The 16,185-nt window shown below is 45.4% G+C and overlaps 1 protein-coding gene across 1 annotated transcript in view; it reads right to left on the bottom strand.

Annotated features, from left to right (window-relative positions):
- Positions 1 to 16,185, bottom strand: part of nr6a1a (nuclear receptor subfamily 6, group A, member 1a) — a 78,057-nt gene that overhangs the window by 32,296 nt on the left and 29,576 nt on the right. The gene's annotated exons all lie outside the window — the stretch shown is intronic.

Raw genomic sequence — 16,185 nt, 5'->3', positions numbered from 1 at the left:
TAGTCATCACTGATGGAACACAGGTTTAATCCCGATCAGTAAACACTAAGACGCACCCAGATGGCAAGAAGTCAGGAACCGACCACCGACCCCGAGACAGAACTACCAGCACATCTCTGACGGCACGAGATCACCAGACTGATGGAAGACACCGTCCAATCACACGGCGTGGCCAGAATCTCCACCTGATCTTCATTTTCATACATTTTTTCCAACTCTTAGGTATATACAGTGCATCCTCCTTACTCGCGGTTAATGTGTTCCAGGAACAACACGCGAATATCGAATTCTGAAATAGAGCGACAAACTATTGATCTTATTATTTAGGGTAATTTAAATGTTTCTGTACCCCCCCCCCCATGCTGATATTAAACCAACCTCTATCTGTATTACCTTTAAAACACTCTGACTGTTTAAAACACTTTAGTGTCTCACAGAAGTCCCAGACTCACGGAACGTAGTGCACTTCAGGATGTCAGCCAATAGAATCCAAGTACGGTAACACAAGAACTAAAAATCTGCGATGAGGTGAAGTCACGACTGTTGATGCACGAATGCACAAGGGATTACTGCTTTGTGAAAGGAGGAAGTCATCTACACTCCAAAGCTGTCCACAACTATGACGTAGCTTCTCAGACCACACAGGCGATAAAGATGTGACTTAACTCTGACACTGGAGCAGAATTAAACGTGAAGCTAACCGGAACGCATGAACCTCCAGAAATACAACGTTCCTGGATTGTTCAGCAGGAAACAGCTGTGGAGCATTAAGAAAACCTTTATCAATGAGGTCAATCACTGGACCGTCTGCTGGAGCAGCCTGACTCTCCATCAGCACTAGATCGTGATGAAAAAATAATGGAACGCTGGAGAGAAATAAAAGTGACACAGCAGAAGCTCATCGAAATGATCCAAGACAAACGCACGCCACAATCCAAGGAGTTGCTTTTGGCCGTGCAACAATCATTTCATTCATCAATGAAACGGGAGTGACTCACATGAGCAAAGAATGAGCCTGTTCAGCACCTCATCAGTTAAAAGATCTTAAATATCCGTTTGACTCGGCGCTCTGAGGGAGAGCGTCACATGTTCTTGATGGAAGAGATAGAAAGTCAGCAGGAAACGGATGTTGAAGGTCCAAAGAAAAGCCCTCGTCCTCTGAGTGGCTCCAGCGTGACAGACAGGAGCAAATGTTGTGACTGACCCAGGTATGAGTAGATATGAATATCAATGAATAACACACGAGAAAACATGATGTCAGTGTTAACAAAAGATAGACGGAACTTTCCTGGTGGTTCTAAAACCACCGGGGAAGTCAGCCTAAGGTCAGCCTAAAGTTAGCTTGAAGCTTCATTTGCTTCCATGAGGGGGTAGAACATTGCAATTTGATGGAGTATATCCAATAAAATAGAATTTAAAAAAAGGTTGTTGCAAATGTGGACACAGGGTAGTTGATCTTTATTACTCTTTAACTTCATGCATTCATCTACGGACCGTTTTTGAGGTTTAATATTGCGTGGGTAACTTCATCTCTGAAGATGATTATAAATGTGTTGTAAGCTAACATGAGGGGTGTTCATGATTAACACAGTCCTGTGTTCGTAATCAGCCAACATTAGCTGGTCAACAGCAGACGACTGGTCTCACTGGTCTCACTGGTCTCACTGGTCTCAGTGGTCTCACTGGTCTCAGTGGTCTCACTGGTCTCACTGGTCTCAGTGGTCTCACTGGTCTCAGTGGTCTCAGTGGTCTCACTGGTCTCACTGGTCTCAGTGGTCTCACTGGTCTCAGTGGTCTCACTGGTCTCACTGGTCTCAGTGGTCTCACTGGTCTCACTGGTCTCAGTGGTCTCACTGGTCTCAGTGGTCTCAGTGGTCTCACTGGTCTCAGTGGTCTCACTGGTCTCACTGGTCTCAGTAGTCTCAGTGGTCTCACTGGTCTCAGTGGTCTCACTGGTCTCACTGGTCTCACTGGTCTCACTGGTCTCAGTGGTCTCACTGGTCTCAGTGGTCTCACTGGTCTCACTGGTCTCAGTGGTCTCACTGGTCTCAGTGGTCTCACTGGTCTCACTGGTCTCAGTGGTCTCAGTGGTCTCAGTGGTCTCAGTGGTCTCACTGGTCTCAGTGGTCTCACTGGTCTCACTGGTCTCAGTGGTCTCACTGGTCTCAGTGGTCTCACTGGTCTCACTGGTCTCAGTGGTCTCACTGGTCTCAGTGGTCTCACTGGTCTCACTGGTCTCAGTGGTCTCAGTGGTCTCAGTGGTCTCAGTGGTCTCACTGGTCTCACTGGTCTCAGTGGTCTCAGTGGTCTCAGTGGTCTCAGTGGTCTTACTGGTCTCACTGGTCTTACTGGTCCATGAAGTTTAACTTCAGCGATGAGAGGAATGAAAAGCAGGACGGGCAAAAATATTTTGAAAAATGTTAAAGAGATTTTATCTATTTATTTAATATTTACAACTACTAATTGTCCAAGCGACCCAACCCAACCAGAGAAAGTCCATCACTGCGTTCCTTAGCAGCTCTCTCTCTCCACCACTTCCACTCATCTCCCCACTGGTTTTACCCAGGGTTGGGTTTCTATTGCAGTCTCCTGGGGAAGTGAAGGGTGGTGGGGGTTTCTGGGCTGTGGCTATACCACCTCTTGCCACCAGAGGTCAGTGTGAGACAAACACGGCCCCTGCAGCAGACAAAGAGCCCCCTCCGTCAGCAGCAGGCTGATCAAAGCGGAACATGTGACCTGCGAGGCAGGCGAGCAGCGTCTAATCTATAGATGTGGGCCAGCAGCTTTAATGATGGAGGGGGCTGGGGGTTCGGGGGGGGGCTCCAGCTCCTAATCGTCTTATGTGCTGCCAAACAAGCAGCCACCTTTGATGTTGTTTGCTTTCTGTGAACAGAAGTGGTTTCTCTTCCAGAGGCGGCTGCCAGGTCTGGATCACGTTCTGATCCGGGTCCCCAGAGCCAAACGCTGAACATCACCCAGTGGGGGGGACGTTCTGTAGCTGACAGCCAGCTAAAAGCTAAAAACGCTACCTATCTGGAGGTTAACGCACCCAACACTCAGAAACAGGTCTGTGTTCAGACGAGACGCTTGAAGAGTATCTCTGGAATTCCCTCAAAGGCAGATGTTCAAAATGGCGTCGCCCAGCGTGACGCGGTCTGAGCGTGTTGACGCCTGTTTGATGGAACATCTGAGACGGAGACATGGACCACCTTCAGGTCTGTCTGATGTCCAGACTTCATCACCAGACTGAGAGGAAATGTCAGGATATCTGGACTGTTAACGCCATGGAGCCTCTCAGGGGGGTAACGATGGATCCCTACAGTAGTGCCCCCCATTAGACTGTCCTCATCTCTACTTTGTCCATATCATCCCCTCTTTCTCTCATCCAACACCCCCCATACACTCTCTCCCACCCCCTCTATCTCCTAACACCCCCCACCCCCACTCCCTTCTCTGTCCTACCCTCCTCTTCTTGCTCCAGAACTGTCAGATGGCATTAGCTCCTTTCACGCTCATGGCCTGTAGGAATAACAGCCGTGAACCTCGCCGAGCGGCTCCATTCTCCTGCTCCAGTTAGCTCCAAACACACAAATATTATTCACGTTGTGCCCCATCGCTTATGCAACATGCCCCACTAAAGGGCAAAGCGAGACAGATGCAGATCTTGGTGGAGAAGGTCGTCACGCCGAGCAGAGAAAGCGCTTGTATAACACGGTCACGCTCGCGCCCCGTCGGCTCGGCCCTCCGTTTGGCTCACGTGGATCAAAAACGGATCGTCTTCTTATCTGCTAACGGAGCCACAGGCCTGAGCGTTTATTAAATACATCTTCCTCAGCTTATGTCCGTGAAGTTTCGCCTCCGGCCGAGTTGTGGTTGGTATTAAAAGCCCACTGTGACCAATGAGCTGGAAAATGTGAGCAACTTTTTATTGTGCATCAAATGATTTGGAAACGGTATTCATGCACGTAATTGTACGTACGTTCTTCCTCTTCATCAGTTCACTCTAAGAGTTTTAACGGTTTACTTCGGTTTGTGTCGTTAATCAGTTCCAGAAGACGCGGCGCGAATCCAAGAAAACGACGTAAGTTGAATCGACTGAAGATCACCATAAATGCATCTGAATAATGTTTGGTTGATATCAACCTATTTTAAGCTCATTGTGGGTCACGGGGGTTGCTATGGGCTAATAATAAAAGTTTTATTCTGATTTATTGCACAGTAACATGATAGTTTGTGTTTTTAACGGTGATTTTATTATTCTAATATTTGTGTTGGACGGACATAAAGTGGAGTAAAATGATGACACCTTGTTTTTAATTTGAGCGACACGGTGGTCCAGTGGGTGGCGCTGTCGCAGCATAGCAAGGTGGTTCCGTTGGAGTCCCGCTCTGTGTTGCGTTTGCGTGTTCTCCCTGTGTGTGGGGGGGTTCTCTCCGGGTTCTTCCTCCCCCCACCAGAAACATGAACTTCAGGTTAATTGATCACCTATGGCGCCTGTAGGTAACTGATCAGTCCAAATTGTCTGTAGGAATGAGTGTCTGTGTGGTTGTTCGTCTTTCATGGGGCTCCACGATGCACCGGCGACGCGCTCGGAGTGTACCCCGCCTCACGCCCACAAATCAAGTTGAGAACGACTGACCTGGAGTCGACGTAAACCTGTCCGTATGTCTGGAACCACAACAGACTGGTTTCAGCTTTGGGTAGAACAAACCTGCCCCAGTCCGGTGGGGCAAAACCACAATCCCTCAGGTAAAAACCCAACACCTGAAACTAGTCAGAGCCCGTTGGTGACGGATGTGTTTGTGGGCGACACAACGGGACAGGGTGTGACGGTAGCTCTGGGCTTGCGCTAGCCATTCGCCACTTCGCCATAGGCGAAGTAAATTCCAGATTGGCTACAAGGTTTCTAGACTGTGTAGCCACAGTGGCGTCCTTATTTTTACGGAAAAAAGGCTAAAATTTACAACTTTTTCGCTCGCTAGCGGTGCTCGCTATATCCGCTCGCTATTTCTGCTAGCGAGCGGCGCTAACGCCACCACTTCCGCTGGCGAGCGGCGCTAGCCCCGTTATTTCCGCCTGCCGACGGAAATAGCCGAAGTGACCCGAATGCTACCGATCATTAAATATGCACTGGGGTCATGACCTCCTCTCGTCCAATGAAAAACAAAAAGATTCCTTTTTTCCAAGCTGAACCCGTGAATTGGTGTACGACAAGGAGAGGACCATCGATCAAAAGAATCCAGTGTTTTCTAGTAGAGTTTGTGTTAAAGTCCTCATTAATAAACAAATGGTGAATGCTGAGAGGGGGGGGGGGGAGTGGAGACAGACCGATCAGAAGGTCAATGAAAGATATTATCAATACTTGTTTGTAGTCTTAGACTTTTGTTCCCTCTGACCAGCAGGAATAACCAGCGATGATGTAAATGTGTTTTCACCTCGCTTGATGTTTTATATGTCTTTTTAAATTGAAATGAAAAATCATGTTATTGAATAAAATAAACTAAACTAAACTATGTCATACCAATGGTGTTGGTGGTGGTCAGAGTTAAATGTCTTCTAGTCTAAGTAAAACTACCAGTAAACACTGAGTAATATTTAGTCTGACTGTATCTTCAGAGTGAATGAAGTTTTCAATGGTTGAATCTCACATTCATTCCTGCATAAAGTAGGACAGAAATAAAGAGAGTTCAGCTTCAGCTGCTGGCTTTAGAGGGTTTTTGGAGGGAAACTGAACACAAGATTTTGTCCTCAGAATGCAGGAAAATAACCACATTTTCTAAAACATTTCTCGGGGGAGGACCCCCGGACCCCCCCACAATGAGCGTTGGTTTTCCGCCTGTGCGCCACTGTCTTGGACACAGAGTGGCTTTTTGTGGCTTGTTCAATTCTCTTACACTGAGCCACAGTGGTTAGTCACTCTAGCTCCTGGTGTCAGACCAGTCGCCGGTAGCCCTGCAGCTCCCTCAGGAAACACCTGAACACCTGAGACAGGTGTGTTTGTGCTGCTGACATCACAAACACGGCGGACGCCATCGCTGTCACGCCTCTTTAGCGTAAGCCAACACGCTGTCCCAACGCCACAGGTGACCTGAACCACCTCAGAACCTCCAATGCACCATCACTGGAAAGCCTCGTCCAATCAGGATGGACGACACTGAAAACCATAAATCGTCCAATCACAGTCAAACGAGAGCAGTGTGCTTCAAATGAAGATTTAGATGGAAGCATCTCTGTATCGGTGACCAATCAGAGCGTCCCTTTGCCTCCTGCTTTGCATGTTGCGGTGATTCCTCCGTGTTAGCGTGCTACGTGCTAGCATGTGCATACTAAGTGTGGAGATGAAGGGTGGGTGGAACCGCCGGGGCTTCAGAGCGCCGTGGTAACTGTGATCTCCAGCCTTCCTGCCCTGTGATTTAGCCCTGAAATGACAGCCCTGCTCCTCATTGGCTACGTGTGGAGGGCTAATGACACGCTGTGTGGGCTAACGTGGCTATTAGCCTGCTCTGAGCAACAGGAACTGACAGGAACACAATTCTGTCATTACGCCCTGAGGAGACCTCTAATCAAGGAGGAGGGACAGTAGGGAGGCCGTCCTACTGTCGGCATGGAGACGGAGGGGCTGACGGGTCGACCTCACCTCGCCTCCCTGGAGGCCCCTCAGGTTTCAGGCCAAAGGAGCGCTCTACTGACCGCGGGGGCCGAAACCATTATTATTGATTCAATTACAATATATGATCACCGTCTGAGGTCATTTAAATGTTATTACTACTGTAAATACTAAAGTAACATCAATACTACTCTAAATACTAAAGTAATGTCATTACTGCTCTAAATACTAAAGTAATGTCATTACTACTCTAATACTAAAGTAACATCATTACTACTCTAAATACTAAAGTAATGTCATTACTGCTCTAAATACTAAAGTAATGTCATTACTACTATAAATACTAATGTAATGTCATTACTACTCTAAATACTAAAGTAATGTCATTACTGCTCTAAATACTAAAGTAATGTCATTACTACTGTAATGTTAAAGTAATGTCATTACTAGTCTAAATACTAAAGTAATGTCATTACTACTCTAAATACTAAAGTAATGTCATTACTACTGTGAATACTAAAGTAATGTCATTACTACTCTAAATACTAAAGTAATGTCATTACTACTCAAATACTAAAGTAATGTCATTACTGCTCTAAATACTAAAGTAATGTCATTACTACTGTAATGTTAAAGTAATGTCATTACTAGTCTAAATACTAAAGTAATGTCATTACTACTCTAAATACTAAAGTAATGTCATTACTACTGTGAATACTAAAGTAATGTCATTACTACTCTAAATACTAAAGTAATGTCATTACTACTCAAATACTAAAGTAATGTCATTACTGCTCTAAATACTAAAGTAATGTCATTACTACTATAAATACTAATGTAATGTCATTGCTACTGTAATGTTAAAGTAATGTCATTACTGCTCTAAATACTAAAGTAATGTCATTACTACTGTAATGTTAAAGTAATGTCATTACTAGTCTAAATACTAAAGTAATGTCATTACTACTCTAAATACTAAAGTAATGTCATTACTACTGTGAATACTAAAGTAATGTCATTACTACTCTAAATACTAAAGTAATGTCATTACTACTCAAATACTAAAGTAATGTCATTACTACTGTGAATACTAAAGTAATGTCATTACTACTGCAAATACTAAAGGAACGTCATTACTACTCTAAATACTAAAGTAACGTCATTACTACTCTAACTACTAAAGTAATGTCATTACTACTATAAATACTAATGTAATGTCATTACTACTGTAATGTTAAAGTAATGTCATTACTGCTCTAAATACTAAAGTAATGTCATTACTGCTCTAAATACTAAAGTAATGTCATTACTACTCTAAATACTAAAGTAATGTCATTACTACTGTAATGTTAAAGTAATGTCATTACTGCTCTAAATACTAAAGTAATGTCATTACTACTCTAAATACTAAAGTAATGTCATTACTACTGTGAATACTAAAGTAATGTCATTACTACTGTAAATACTAATGTAATGTCATTACTACTGTAATGTTAAAGTAATGTCATTACTGCTCTAAATACTAAAGTAATGTCATTACTACTGTGAATACTAAAGTAATGTCATTACTACTGCAAATACTAAAGGAACGTCATTACTACTCTAAATACTAAAGTAACGTCATTACTACTCTAACTACTAAAGTAATGTCATTACTACTATAAATACTAATGTAATGTCATCACTACTGTAATGTTAAAGTAATGTCATTACTACTGTGAATACTAAAGTAATGTCATTACTACTCTAAATACTAAAGTAATGTCATTACTACTCTAAATACTAAAGTAATGTCATTACTACTGTAATGTTAAAGTAATGTCATTACTGCTCTAAATACTAAAGTAATGTCATTACTACTGTGAATACTAAAGTAATGTCATTACTACTGCAAATACCAAAGTGATGTGTAAAGTAATGTAGTAATGTGTGTGTGTGTGTGTGTGTGTGTGTGTGTGTGTGTGTGTGTGTGTGTGTGTGTGTGTGTGTGTGTGTGTGTGTGTGTGTGTGTGTGTGTGTGTATGTGTGTGTAAACACTTCCTGAGCAGTAAAGCAGTGGAGACTGGTTCAGCAGGAGCGTTCCTCCTGGGGAGGGAGCACCAGAACGTCACCAGCAGCACCCCCCGATCACAATCACACCAGGATCACGATCACAGCAGGATCACGATCACATCCGGATCAAGATCACAGCAGGATCATGATCACACCAGGATCACGGTCACACCAGGATCACGGTCACACCAGGATCACGATCACACCAGGATCACGGTCACACCAGGATCAGGATCACACCAGGATCAGGATCACACCAGGATCACGATCACACCAGGATCACGATCACACCAGGATCAGGATCACACCAGGATCATGGACACTCATTCCATCCTGAACTTTCAGGACTTTCAGGACCAGACTGAACTAAGACCACGACCCGTCAACAACCCAACCCCCGGGGGAGGTGGGGGGGGGGGCAACCTGTAAATACTGTGAGACACATGAACAATGGAAATGGAATGTAATGTGTATCACAGCGGGGGGGGGGCAGGTGATGTTATGTCTATGTTACTAACATGCTGGGGCCTGCAGGGAGGAACACAGCTGTGTGCAGGCAGGTAGGTGTAGGTGGCTGTAGGTTAGTGTAGGTTAGTGTGGGTGGGTGTAGGTAGGTGTATGTAGGTGTAGGTAGATGTAGGTGGGTGTAGGTTAGTGTATGTAGGTGTATGTAGGTGTAGTTTAGTGTAGGTGGGTGTAGGTAGGTGTATGTAGGTGTAGGTAGATGTAGGTGGGTGTAGGTTAGTGTATGTAGGTGTATGTAGGTGTAGTTTAGTGTAGGTGGGTGTAGGTAGGTGTAGGTGGGTGTAGGTAGGTGTAGGTAGGTGTAGGTAGATGTAGGTGGGTGTAGGTTAGGGTATGTGGGTGTATGTAGGTGGAGGTGGGTGTAGTAGGGTGTAGCTGAGTGTAAGTAGGTGTAGTTTAGTGTAAGTGGCTGTAGATAGGTGTAGTTTAGTGTAGGTGGGTGTAGGTAGGTGTAGGTGGGTATAGGTTAGTGTATGTAGGTGCAGGTGGGTGTAGGTTAGGGTAGGTGGGTGTATGTAGGTGGAGGTGGGTGTAGGTGAGTGTAAGTAGGTGTAGTTTAGTGTAAGTGGGTGTAGGTAGGTGTAGGTTAGTGTATGTAGGTGCAGGTGGGTGTAGATGGGTGTAGATTAGGGTAGGTGGGTGTAAGTAGGTGTAGGTGGGTGTCGGTGGGCGTAGGTAGAGGCTAACACTGATATTATGTTTTTATTCTGATTTTCTGTACACTAACATGATACTACGGTTCACTAGTGTTTTTAACGGTTCACTAGTGTTTTTAACGGTTCACTAGTGTTTTTAACGGTTCACTAGTGTTTTTAACGGTTCACTAGTGTTTTAATGATAATATTTGTGGAGGGAAATCACGTAAACTTGATTTTTTTTTTTTTTTCTTGAAAACCAACTCCAGACGTGAGCCGAGGTTTCCTGTAAACGTGTCACAGTAGTGAATAGTGTTACTGCACACAGTGGTGGATAACACCCCTCTGCTCACCAGCAGCTCAGTCAAACGCCCCTGACACCCCCACAGCGCCCCCGGGGGCCAGGAGGCCTCACGACGCGCAAACGGTGACATCACCGACACAAACTAGGCCACAGCTGTCGGCGTCTCCCGGCCACGGGTTAGACTCAATGTGTCGCTCAGCATCACGTCAGGAGGACCAATCAGCACGGAGACATCATCTCTGCTGGCGGGGGCCGCCCCCCACCCGGTCTGAGGACACGGATACAGCTCACGATAATCTGCTCTGGATGATGGTGAACGGATGAATTATGGAGGGATTTAAATAAATGATGGTCACTCTTCAACCAGTGGTGGGACGGGGGGCCGTGGACCCCCCACTGGGACGTGGGGACATGAATTATAGCTCAGCCACTCCATTACCGCAGCATCAGATGAATTATTCTGAACCCCCCCCCCCCTTTAAGGAAGCGAAGTGCTACTAACATGTTAACCACGCCGACTCCACAGCCTCACGTTACCACGGTTACCCCGATGTGGGGGGGTGATGGGGTCACCCCGGGGACCCCTCACCCTCACGTTACCCCCGCTGCCCCCCAGCGCTCTGAGTGAAGGTCAAAGAGACGAGGAAGAGGAGAAGAAGAGATGAAGGTTTAAATAGTTTCACCTCACCGGGGGAATAAAACTCAGATTAAATCATTTCATAATTTAATCCAGCATAATTTGAATTCAAATTGCCTCCATACAGACTCCCCCGATTTACACAAAGCATCATCCATACCCCCCCCCCCTATATGTTAACATAGTGATGTGAACGTTGTTATTTATTACACGTTTCCACAGTCGTGAAGAAAACGAGCTGGAATATTCTTCATTTATTCAGCAGGAGTGTGTGTGTGTGTGTGTGTGTGTGTGTGTGTGTGTGTGTGTGTGTGTGTGTGTGTGTGTGTGTGTGTGTGTCATCCCTCTGCTCCAGTGATTGCTTTAATGCCGCTGCATTCACACCCCCTGCCTCTTATCGCCGTCACTTGATGGAATTTGCCTTCACACAATGGTGGAAATCCACTTCAAAGGGACGACGCATCTAATCTGCTGCGACCGCCATCCCATAATAACATCCTGCCTTCCCAGCATTCTCTGGGATCCGAACCCAGGATGAGAATTTCATCTTTCTGTTTATTTCTATCTCACTTTCTCTCAGTATGGAAACACATGATGGGGGGCGGGGGGCACTGGGGGGCAGTTGGGTGGGGGGGGGGGCAGTTTGAGAGAAACTGCAGCAGCAATGCTGCATATCTGTGGAACCCCCCCATCCTTATGTAAAAGCCCTATTTTACAGCTTTATTTCACACACACACACACACACACACACACACACACACACACACACACACACACACACACACACACACACACACACACACACACACACACACACACAGTGACCTAGTTTCCACAAACATCCAGCATGACTCTTGCAGAAGCTGGTGATGTGCCCCCCACCCCCAGAGAAGACAGCCGACATCCCAGCTCCTCACTGGACTCACCCAACGAGGGGGGGGGGGCAGGAAGTTAAAGCTGTGTGTGTGTTTAGTCTGACAGGGGCAGGTTGAGGACAGACCTGTCATCAAAGGCACAGCTGCAGGACCCCCCCCCCATGCACAGACCTGCAGCGCCCTACATTCACCAGGCGACCCCCCCAGGTTATCTGTGCACATGGAGAAGGTTAGGGATGGAGATGCTATCACAGAGAGAACATCAGCACAACAAAGAGGTGTCTTAGAGAACGGCCCCCCAGGAGAACGGGCTGATGCTGCGTCCGATAGCCAGCAGGAGTGTGTGTGTGTGTGTGTGTGTGTGTGTGTGTGTGTGTGTGTGTGTGTGTGTGTGTGTGTGTGTGTGTGTGTGTGTGTGGAGGGAGGAGCTCCATCTCCACCGTGACCAAACACAGAAGAAAGAAGATCAACAGAGACGTCGTGGTTTCATTAAATAAAGTTTAACGACAGTTTTGGAACTTGGAGTTAAATTATGAGGATTAAAGTTTACCGTAAACTAATCTGGATTAAAACGATCAGGTGAATCATGAGTGACGCTTAACGGTAGATATTGGAACTATATTTATGTATTTTAACACGTTATTCTTTATTGTACGATAACATGTTGTTAACTTTCAACGGTTTCTAGTGATTTTTAGAGTCCATGATGTAACCCTGGTTTTTATTTTATTATGATTTTTTAAAAAATCAATGTATAATGAAATGTATATACCAGCGTGTGTGTATATATATACTGTATATAAAGGCTAAACGTTTGGACGCACCTTCTCATTCAATGCTTTTTCTTTATTTTCAGGACTATTTACACTAGATGCTCACTGAAGACATCAGAACTATGAACGAACACGTGTGGAGTTATGTTCCCAACAAAAGAAGGTGAAATAAGTGAAAACAAGTTTTATATTCTAGCATCTTCATCTCTTCTACCTCCAGCTCTGTCTCAGTGACACTGTCTCAGGACCAAACAGTGTCACTGGGGAAAGGACAGTGACACTGTCCTCTTGGACACCTGTTAAAATTTATATTATGGTAAGAAAAGAAGGTCAGCCAGTCTGAAAAGATTGTTGAAACTTTAAATGTGTCCCAAAGTGAAGTCACAAAAACCATCAACCACTACAACAAAACTGGCACACATGAGGACCGACCCAGGAAAGGACGACCACCAGTCACCTCTGCTGCTGAGGGGTTCATCTGAGTCATCAGCCTCAGAAATCACAAGTTACCAGCGGCTCAGATCAGAGACCAGATGAGGGCCTCACAGAGTTCTAGAAGCATCTCTAGACCAACTGTTAAGAGGAGACTGTGAATCAGGCCTTCCTGGTCAAACAGCTGCTAGGACACCACTGCTAAGGAGAGGAAACAAGCAGAAAAGACTGTTTGGACCAAGAAACACAAGGAATGACATCAGACCAGTGGAACTCTGTGCTTTGTTCTGATGAGTCCAGATTGGAGATCTTTGGTTCCAACCGCCGTGTGTTGAGAGACGGCGGTTGGAACCAACTCCTTTCTGTGCCCCGCCTATATATTGATCCATGTGCCTACTCATCTTAGCCGCCATGATGCCTGACAGGAGCTTCCATGTTGTACAGAGACAGCTTATTGGCCGGTAGTTGGATGGGGTATATACCTCTTTCTTGGATGTCTGCCATTGAGATGGTTACTGGTTCTTGTTCTGGGAGGCAGCTGTGGTCAGTCCTTAGGTCCACTAGCCACTGGGCATCGGTGTTGTGTGATGCTACTCTTTCCCATATGCCCTTCCAGTATTTCTCCACCTCAGCTCTTGGTGGGTCTGGCCGGATGCTATTTCCCTGCCACTGAGAGTACACCTTTGCTTGTTAGGTGGAGAAGGTCTTGTTAATTCTCCTGGCCTCAATCTCCTTGGTGTATCGCTTCAGTCGGGTAGCCAGAGCTGTTAGTCTCTGTTTGGCAGTTTCGAGTGCTTCAGGTATGGAGAGCTTGCTGTATTTCCTGGGTACCCCTTTATTCACCATGTTCCCCTTCTGTAGCTCGGCTGAGAATCAGCTTGTTGGTCTCAGTTATGTTCCCTGTGGGGATGGTTCTTATTGCAGCATTCACATCTTCTAGCAGATCTTCTGAAGGTACTTGACAACTTAGCTTCGGTATTTGTCGGAGGCTCCAGGTTTCCATTTGGGTCACGATCTTCCTTCGCAGGTCAGCAGCTCTTGTATTGAGGCTGTCTATGTCTCTTGGGGCTTGGTACCCAATCACGGATTGTGGGGGGGGTGATATCCCCCTGCTGACCTGGCGTCCTGGCTCCCCCTTGCCGTAGCATTGTTGTTGTATTTCATCGATCTCTAGTTGTGACAGCAGTTTTCGGTTACGGATGTTGGAACACTGGGCTAACAGCTGTTTCTTTGTTAGCCTTGATTGTGGGTTTCGAAGCATCCATTGGTCCCACATCCGCCCCATATATCCCCTCTCTCTGGGATTACTTGTGTAGTAGCATTCCAACAACTCCGTATTCTCCGCCCTTGTCCATGTGTGTCTTGTTCCAGTAGCCCATTTCTCATCAGATTGCCCTGGTTCCCTAGCATCTGACGCGGACCTTGTTAACCCGGGCGACGTCCGAGCCGGTATGACTCTGTCATTATTGTGTTCACTCATGTTTGAGGTAGGCTCGTATAGCATTAAGGGTCTTGCCTAAGGACCCTCACTGGATAGTGTCCGCCGTGACTGGGGTTCAAACCCACAGCCTCCTGCATGCAGGTTGATTGGATAGTGGTTACCTTGACCGGGATTCGACCTCCTGCGTTCAAGTCAGTTGACTTAAACACTGTACTATCCAGGTGCTTACGTATATACAGTATAAGATACTGCATTATTTATGATAATTTAAACGTTTCTGACCCCCCCCCCCCCATACTGATATTAAACCACCTTCTATCTGTATTACCTTTAAAACACTCTGATAGACTGTTTAAAGCACTTTTGTGTTTCACGGAAGTGCGCTGCGTTCAGTGAGTCTCGGAATGCAGCGCACTTCTGGGCGCCATCAGCCAATAGAATGTGCGTATGGTATCATGTGACTACCTACTAAAAATCCGCAATATAGTGAAGCCGTGCATCTTGAAGCGCGAACAAGCGAGGAATTACCGTATATATACTGTATATATTCATATATATGTGATTCCACCTAAAACCAGCAGCGTCTGATAGGCCGACCCTCGTCATGTGACTGGAGCTTGAATAGACCTACAGTCTGGATCACATTGGTATCATTTCTCTATTTCACGACTGATGGTTTCCTTCAGGATCTAGATCAGGAGCTCAAAGTCACAGCAGAGCAAATACGCAGCTTTTCTTCTACGGCCTCATCTCAGGTTGGTCTGCATCATCATTTATTATCTCTATTAGTGTGATCCTATGGATCACCAGATCCATAATACCTATGTCATGACGTCATCAAATCACCATGTCCAGTGATGATAGAAATGATCTCATGAAGTTAGATTTGAATGATGATCAAGATAGATTGTCGTTTACCTCTGCAGAAAATTCATCAAAATCAAGTTTGTGTATAATTCAGTTTTTAGACCAGAGGTTCTTAACCTTGTTGGAGGTACCAAACCCTGTTGGGTTCATGTGCTCACTCACCGAACCCTTCTTTAGGAAAAAAAAAAAAAGTTTTTAAATTTAAGACATAGGTATATGTTTTACTGGTGTATTTAATGAATTGTGCATGGATGTCACCTTTGTCAAAGACCTAAACCAAGACATTACATGAACTCCCATGAAATGACCTACCTGTAAATCAGTGTGACTTCTGCTGTTGTCATAGAGACCAGTTCAGATATGCGTGGCTTCACCTTGACAGGTGTTACTCTGATGTCATTTTACACCAAAGTCTGTTTCTGTTGTTTTCCATCAGCTTCAGGAAGTGTTCCTTTATTTCTACCAGCACCAGACTAGAGTTGTTCACCTTGACATTCAGATCCTGCAGAACCCTGACTCCCATCACGTTCCGTTATACAGTACAGGTAAATTCAGGTTACACATGTTCGTCTGACCACTAAACATAGTCACTATGGATTAAAATATTAAGAAACCAATCAGCTGACGTACCATCATGACAGGCAGAAATCCACTACTGAGTGAGCAAAATCCGCTGTAGCACAGGTAGGCTAATGATGTAGCGTCATGTGATCACCTGCAGCCAGTGATGGCTAAGGGGGCGTGTCATCACCAACTGACACGATGTGTCAAACATACATAGTGGTTCATGTGTGTTCGCCTAAAACACCCAACACGGTGTGTCGGGTGTTTTGTCTTGACCTCCGTCTCCGCCGAACCCCGAGGGTTCGATCCAACCCGGGTCAAGAACCGCTGGACTAGACAATCAGAGCAACAAGAAACCTCCGCAGGAACTGTAATACTAGATACTACGATAATATAGATAATATATGTAAAGATGTTCATTCTAAGTTCAGATTTATGTCATTTCACCGTCATTCCTCCACAAGGTCTCGTCT

Source organism: Antennarius striatus, chromosome 3, assembly GCF_040054535.1.
Source record: "Antennarius striatus isolate MH-2024 chromosome 3, ASM4005453v1, whole genome shotgun sequence".
NCBI classification, from domain to species: domain Eukaryota; kingdom Metazoa; phylum Chordata; class Actinopteri; order Lophiiformes; family Antennariidae; genus Antennarius; species Antennarius striatus.
The sequence above is the reverse complement of the archived record's forward strand: the minus strand, read 5'-3'. Positions and strand labels throughout refer to the sequence as shown.